Source organism: Bison bison, unplaced genomic scaffold, assembly GCF_000754665.1.
Source record: "Bison bison bison isolate TAMUID 2011002044 unplaced genomic scaffold, Bison_UMD1.0 scf7180017864172, whole genome shotgun sequence".
NCBI lineage: Eukaryota > Metazoa > Chordata > Mammalia > Artiodactyla > Bovidae > Bison > Bison bison.
In genome coordinates, this window is record NW_011494744.1 from 2774547 (window position 1) to 2782118 (window position 7572).

Genomic DNA, 7572 nt, shown 5'->3' on the forward strand with positions numbered 1-7572 from the left:
TATTGCTGGCAGTGTGCCCCAGAGGAGGAAGCTGGTTAGGACAGTCACATCTTTTATTCCTGAGCTCACACCAACAGTCTCCACCATGTGGGTAGGCAACCAGCTCCTTAGATGGCTCTGGATATTCCTGCAAAGCCCTATTAAAATCCACAACATAAACCCTCAGTAAAATCTGGAGGGTGAAATCACTTTGAGTAACTGTGAATGGCTGGCACCTACACCGTTATAAAAACTTCGAGTGAGTCACTAAGAATGAAGGAGGACCTCAGTGCAAGATGACAGCATGCTTGCCTGAAAGCAGGTTGGCTGGCTTAGGAAGGCTGGGGGTGGACCGAAGTTGGGAGAGCTGAAGTTATTTGCAGGAGGGATAATTAGCCTCATAGGACCAGATGGTAGCATGTAAGAAGGCAGGGGCTGGAAGTGGCCAGCAGGGGCATTGGACTGCAGCCTCAAAATCTGGCTGTTTAATGGTAAATTTGTTCAAAATAGTAGAGGAGGCCTTCTCTTTTAATTGCCATGAAGTTTCATTTGCCATTGAAATAATAACTATAGTTTAACGTCAATGATCTTCTTGAATTTTGAAAATAACTTAGACATAACCATTTAGACAGGCTGCTGCTGCTGCTAAGTTGCTTCAGTCATGTCCAACTTTGTGCAACCCCGTAGATGGCAGCCCACCAGGCTCCTCCGTCCCTGGGATTCTGGAGTGGGTTGCCATTTCCAGGACTGGTGTGTTATTTTGGTAATGAATGCCTGTTCACAAAATTCTGTATCAATAGCATAAAAGTTTCTTTGTTTATCATTCTATTGTTTTATCTCAAAGTTTGCCATTAGATCCTAGTTGAAATTCATAGTCTTTCCTGGTCCTTGCTAAATACTGAAAGTGAGAGCTCAGTTCTAAGAGAAGGGTTAATGAGTTTGTGAACTTGCGTTGGTGGCCAGTTCCCAAGTCTGAACCCTGCATGTGTTGGGGAACAACGGTTGCCTATTAACCTCCCAGGTGAACAGCTGGTGGGGATCAAAGGCACCCTGCACTGTGTGGTTTTGCTCAAACCAAGTTCCCACTTAACCCCTAGGAAAAGAGCCCTGCTAGGTCCCCAGGGAGCGGTGCTGCTAAGTCGCTTCAGTCGTGTCCGACTCTGTGCGACCACATAGACGGCAGCTCACCAGGCTCCCCCGTCCCTGGGATTCTCCAGGCAAGAACACTGGAGTGGGTTGCCATTTCCTTCTCCAACACATGAAAGTGAAAAGTGAAAGTGAAGTCGCTTAGTCATGTCTGACTCTTAGCGGCCCCATGGACTGCAGCCTACCAGGCTCCTCCGTCCATGGGATTTTCCAGGCAAGAGTACTGGAGTGGGGTGCCATTCGCCAGGGAGCGGTAGGCTGTGCTAAACCCAGAAGCACATCTGAAGGAAGGTCTGTCCCACTAGAGTTTCTTTGGAAATGTTCCAGGGGAGGCTACGGGGGTAAGGAATTGGTTCTCAGAGCTGTGAAAACAGGGATGGGAATACGAGGATTATTTAGGCAGAGACGTCACACCAAGTAGCATTTCTCTCTTTAGATCCTCCTCCAACAGTTGCAGAGTCTGGAGCAGGAGTTCCAGTGGAGGGAAGTCCACTTACTGTATACTGAATAGTAAATAATCATGACACAAGCTACTAAATAGTCTATCCTCCTGTCTCAACTATACCTTTGAACAAAAAATTTCAATATATACATATGAAAACTATAATTTTTATATGATTGACAGTTGGTAAATATCAAAGAAAATGATTTCACATATATGTGGGACTTCCTGGTGGTCCAGTGGTTAAGACTCTGTGCTTCCACTGCAGGGACACAGGTTCGATTCCTGATCGAGGAACTAAGTTTCCACATGCCGAATAGCAGGGCTAAAACAAAACAAAACAAAAAGGTACTTCCTTGGTGGTCCAGTGTTTAAGACCCTGTGCTTCCAATGCAAGGGGTGCAGGTTCAATCCCTGGTTGGGGAACTAAGATCCTACATGCCATGCCAAGAAAATATTTTTTAAAAAATTAAGTTTAAAAAATGTAATGCAAGGAACATTTTCATGCTGGAAAGATGTAATTGTCATTTTCAAGGATCCTTACTCCCCCCTGCCCCCAAAAGTTCCAGAGGGCTCCTCTTTTTCATCTAGCTTGCTGACTTCATGGATGCAATTTTCTTTATCAGGTAATAGTCCAAAATAGCATTTGAGGTTTTGATTTGTGATTTAAAAGGGATAATTCTTCTAAAATTTTAATTTGTTTGATTAGTCATTACTTCTGCACTTAGTAGTTAAATATTCATTAAAGAATTTATATATATTTTTTCACATTCTGTATGGTCTTAACCTACAGTTTAGGGTTTAAACAAATAAACAGATCACTCTGAAAATGTTTTATTTCCTTTTTTCCTTCAGTTTTTTTCCTGCTGTGAGTTCCATTTGGATATTTTCTCTCACAATCTTGACTAGTAATTCATTCTCAGTGATGTAAGGATTAAAAAATAAAGTGTAGGATGGATAAGCAACAAGCACCTACCGTAGAGCATAAGGGACTATGGTCAAGATCCACAGTGCACTGTTAGGCACAGTGCACAAATGTCAACTCCAGAAATATGCCAGGGAGTTTGAAAATAATAACAACTGTATAACATAATTACTGTAAAAGGAAAAAGCAAACGCAAAACATGAAACTTTACTGGATTTTGGATTTTTAAAAAATTTAGTTAAAAGGTATTTTGTGAACAATTGAGAAATGTTAAATATGGCCTCTATTTTAAGTGGCATTATTGAAGCAGAGTTAATTATCTTAAGTGTGATAACAGTATTGTGGTTATGAAGAAAAACGTCCTTATGCCAATTCCTTCATGTGAATTATTTCAGGGCAAAATGTTAGATCTGAAATTGTAAGTAATTCAGGAGAGAGAAACCGCTATGCAGATATATGATAAAGCTAATGGCAAAACGCTAACAAATGGTGAACGCAGATGAAGGGTAGAGAAACGTTCATTTGTCTTATATTACATTTTCAACTTTTCTAACCCTAACCCTAATCTAGCCCCATGATTATCTTAAAATGTTTTCTAAATTATTTGAATTGCAGTGAGAAAATGTGGTCCTGAGAAATATATCTATGGTGATTAAATGATGACAGTGGGGGAAAAAAGAAGGCAACACTAAAAGAGCCACGAGTATATCTAGAGGAAAATAAATTTGGCAAACCAAAGTACCACGCATGGTCCTTGGGAGCGAGGGATGCTCCACACCCCGGGTGACATATTGTGCGCGCCTGGGAATGCTCCACCGCGGGCGCGCACAGGGTTAACTGCAGGCCGAGGGGCCCGTGCATCCTACGCCCGCCCACATTCCGCCACTGAATGGAGGCGATGGTCTGATTCCATGGGGTGATGTCGCGGCTCCGCATACAACCTTCCCACTGGCCAGGCCCCCAGCCCCTCCCGGGGCCGACCCTGCGCTCCGCAGTCACGTTATCTTCACCACCATTCACGAGGCCCGACGGGGGTTACAAAGCAGGACATTAAGAAGTCTGAGGACGTTGTCGCAGAATCTAGAAATGCTGGGCTACAGACATGAAGACAATTACCGGGGTTCTGAAGGCCCCCGTCGTCGACCAGCCTAGTAATCTAACTCCTTCCGTGATGTGACAGCGGGTCCTGTGTTTGCAGATCTGTTCCTTTGTCTGAATTTTGGAAAGAAAGTGTGTTACAATTTGAGAAATGTGTGTGTGCGCGCCCTTTCATTAAGTCCCTATGAACCAAACAAAAGGGACCTTTCTCGATTTGCCCTTGTCTAACTTTATAGAGCACATCTCATAAACTTAAAAAATAACAGAACCGGTTTTTAAGTCTAGAGAGACCTAAATGAAAATAAAATATTATGTTCATATATCGTGCTCCACCAAATCTATTATTCTTTTTGTAATAACTATTTTTGATACCTTCAGCTGGTTATATTTCCTAAAAAATTTTATAGAATATACAAAACATAAAATAACGTGAATGCTTCATTTTTATCACCTATCCAACCACCATGAAGACTAGAGGAAGTATGATTAAGTGGGCAATACAGTGACATTTATTATCACTAGAGGAAGTAAACTGGCATGTACAGAATGAGTAAAAGGAAATGTCCAAATAGAAAATTAATTCACTCCTTCAACTAGTACTTAGGGAACCCATAATGCCCCAGGCTCTGGCGATTCAAGAGTGCGTGGGACACCCTTGCCCTTCAGAATCTCCCAGTATTCCTGAGGAAGAGCCCTGAATGAGGGGGCCAGAATTATGAAAGAGTTAAGTACCAGGTGCTGCAGGAGCCCATGGGAGGGACATACAACTGGGTCAGGCTCATGGATGTGTGTGGAGGTGACAGAAAGGGGGAATCAGTGAAGTCTCCCTGGAGGAAGAAATACTGGGCTGAAATCTGAAGAATGAAGTAGGGCCTGTGGTTCCCTAACTTTGTGGACAATAGACTCACCTGGGGAGGGACTTCCCTGGTGGTCCAGAGGCTGATTTCAGGCTCCCAATACCGGGCCAGGTTCCATGCCTAGTCAGGAAATTGGCGTTCACATGCTGCAACCAAGTATCTCACATGCCTCAACTAAGACCCAGAGCAGCCCCCCGCAACCCCCGCCCCAGTAAAAAAAAAAAAAAAAAAGTCATCTGGGGAGCTTCATAAAATCCCTATTGCCAAGGTCACACTCCTATTACATCAGAATGTCTAGGGATGAGAACCTGGCAACAGTGTTTTTAACAAGTATTTTAAAAGCCAGGTAACCCCAACGTACAGCAAAGTTGTGGGAATTACTAAGACAAATGGAGGGAAGTTGACATTTTTCAGTTTCCTGAAGGAAAACATTTGCCCAGCAGGCATGTAGTAGTTGTTAGTCATTGTTCTTACTTCCAGATTCTCCTCTATACCGCCTGCCTCTAGTACACATTTCAGGAAATGTGTATTGAAATTGGAGAAAAAGCCAATCAAAATCTGGATGTATAAGAAAATCAGGCACTCCAAAAGAATGCCAGCTGTCATTCCTTAGGGTCTGAAACTTACAATGGTAGGTCCTCCCCTAAAGACAAGGTAAAATGCAACATTCTGACAATTGGGGGGGAAATGTGTAATTGTCACTTCATAGGCAATGGCAACCCACGCCAGTACTCATGCCTGGAAAATCCCATGGACGAAGAGCCTGGCAGGCTACAGTCCATGGTGTCACAATGAATCAGACACAACTGAGTGACTTCAGGCAACAGTTGGGCTTCCCTGGTGGCTCAGAATCCACATGCAATGCAGGAGACCTAGGTTTAATCCCTGGGTAAGGAAGACCTCCTAGAGAAGAACATGGCAACCCACTCCAGTATTCTTGTCTGGAGAATCCCATGGACAGAGGAGCCTGGTGGCCTACAATCAGTGGGGCTGCAAAGAGTCAGACCCGACTGAGCAACTAACACTTTGACTTCAGACAAGTTACAGGATTACTGTTTCTATCTTGAAAATGGCTGTCCCCTTTTTACTAAAAAAAGCACCACGTCTGCTGTTATGGGTACATTAATCATGAACTGTCAAGAAAAACCTGAGGAGGCCGCCACTGGAAAGAATATTCCTCCAAGTGAGTGGAGGTAAACCATGCGGAGCAGAAGCTAGGGCTCTTCCACCCAGGGGCCACTTTCTCTGCCCGCTGCTCTAGGAGCAGGATTTGCCCATCAAGCTCTCCTAGCTAAGCATTCTCTGAGATGCTATTCTACCTGGGCATGAAATACCCTCTTGGAATTTACCTCTTGTTATATAAATGACTCGCAAACGAACAGAGATCAAACCAGTCAATTCTAAAGGAAATCAGTCCTGAATATTCATTGGAAGGACTGATGCTGAAACTGAAACGCCAATATTTTGGCCACCTGATGTGAAGAACTGACTCATTGTAAAAGACCGTGATGCTGGGAAAGACTGAAGGTGGGAGGAGAAGGGGATGACAGAGGATGAGATGGTTGGATGGCATCACTGACTCAATGGGCTGAGTTTGAGTAAGCTCTGGGAGTTGGTGACAAACAGGGAAGCCTGGTGTGCTACAGTCCATGGGGTCGAAAACAGTCAGACATGACTGAGCGACTGAACTGACTGACTGATATAAGTGGCAGTTCCATGCCTGCATGCTGTGCCTGTGTGCTCAGTTGCGTGGGACTCTTTTGAGACTCCACTGCACTGTCAGGCTACTCTGTCCATGGGATTTCCCAGGCAAGAATACTGGAGTGGGTAGCCATTCCCTTCTCCAGGGGATCTTTCCAACCCAGGGATCTGACCCAGGGATCGAACCTGGATCTCTTGCATTAGCAGGTGGAATCTTTACTGAGCCAGCTGGGGAGCCCAGGGCACTTAAAAGGGAGGGGGAAAGAAAGCCTCTTGTAATCCAGACTGAGGCAGGCGGTGTTTTCAGTAGATCAGTTACCACAGAATATGAACTTTTTTTTTTTTCCCCTGAGGGGCTGGGTCAACCTAGATAGCATATTGAAAAGCAGAGACACTACTTTGCCAACAAAGGTCCGTCTAGTCAAGGCTATGGTTTTTCCAGTGGTCATGTATGGATGTGAGAGTTGGACTGTGAAGAAAGTTGAGCACCGAAGAATTGATGCTTTTGAACTGTGGTGTTGGAGAAGACTCTTGAGAGTCCCTTGGACTGCAAGGAGATCCAACCAGTCCATTCTGAAGGAGATCAGCCCTGGGACTTCTTTGGAAGGAATCATGCTAAAGCTGAAACTCCAGTACTTTGGCCACCTCATGCGAAGACCTGACTCATTGGAAAAAGACTCTGATGCTGGGAGGGATTAGGGGCAGGAGGAGAAGGGGACGACAGAGGATGAGATGGCTGGATGGCATCACTGACTCGATGGATTGAGTCTGAGTGAACTCTGGGAGTTGGTGATGGACAGGGAGGCCTGGCGTGCTGCAATTCATGGGGTCGCAAAGAGTCGGACATGACTGAGTGACTGAAATGAACTAAATTGAAGGGCTGGGTGCTATTCCAGTCCCCACCCCTCCCCCCTCCAAGTACAGGTTGCAACTGTGTCCCCATGGGATTAACAATCCCTGTGACCTAGATTCAAGTCACAAAGGTGCTCCTCAATCAGGGCTGGGAATGGTCTGGAGAGAGCACTCTTTTCATTAGTTGTCCCGTACGTGATGCAATAAAGAGACGAAGTCTCTGAAACCAATCAATCAGCATAAATCTGTGCAAAGTGGAAGCTGACCTGGAATGAAGCCAGTTCCAGGCAAAGCCCATGGACAGGGAAGGAGAAGGAATGGAGGAAAACAAGTGTGGATTTTGCAGCAGGCTTCCCAAGGGTAGCTGGGAGCTGTTGCTAAGCCCTGAAAATCAATCAGGCTCTTCCAAAGATCTTTTTTCTCTTGAGCACAGTGAGGGAACGCCTCCTCCCGTTTATATGCAGTCTATAATCTGCCAAGTGTTTTCATTGACATGACCTCATCTGAGCCTCACAGCCACCCTGTGAGGTTGGCAGGGCACACATGATCTTCCGCCCCCCTCTTCCTGCTGC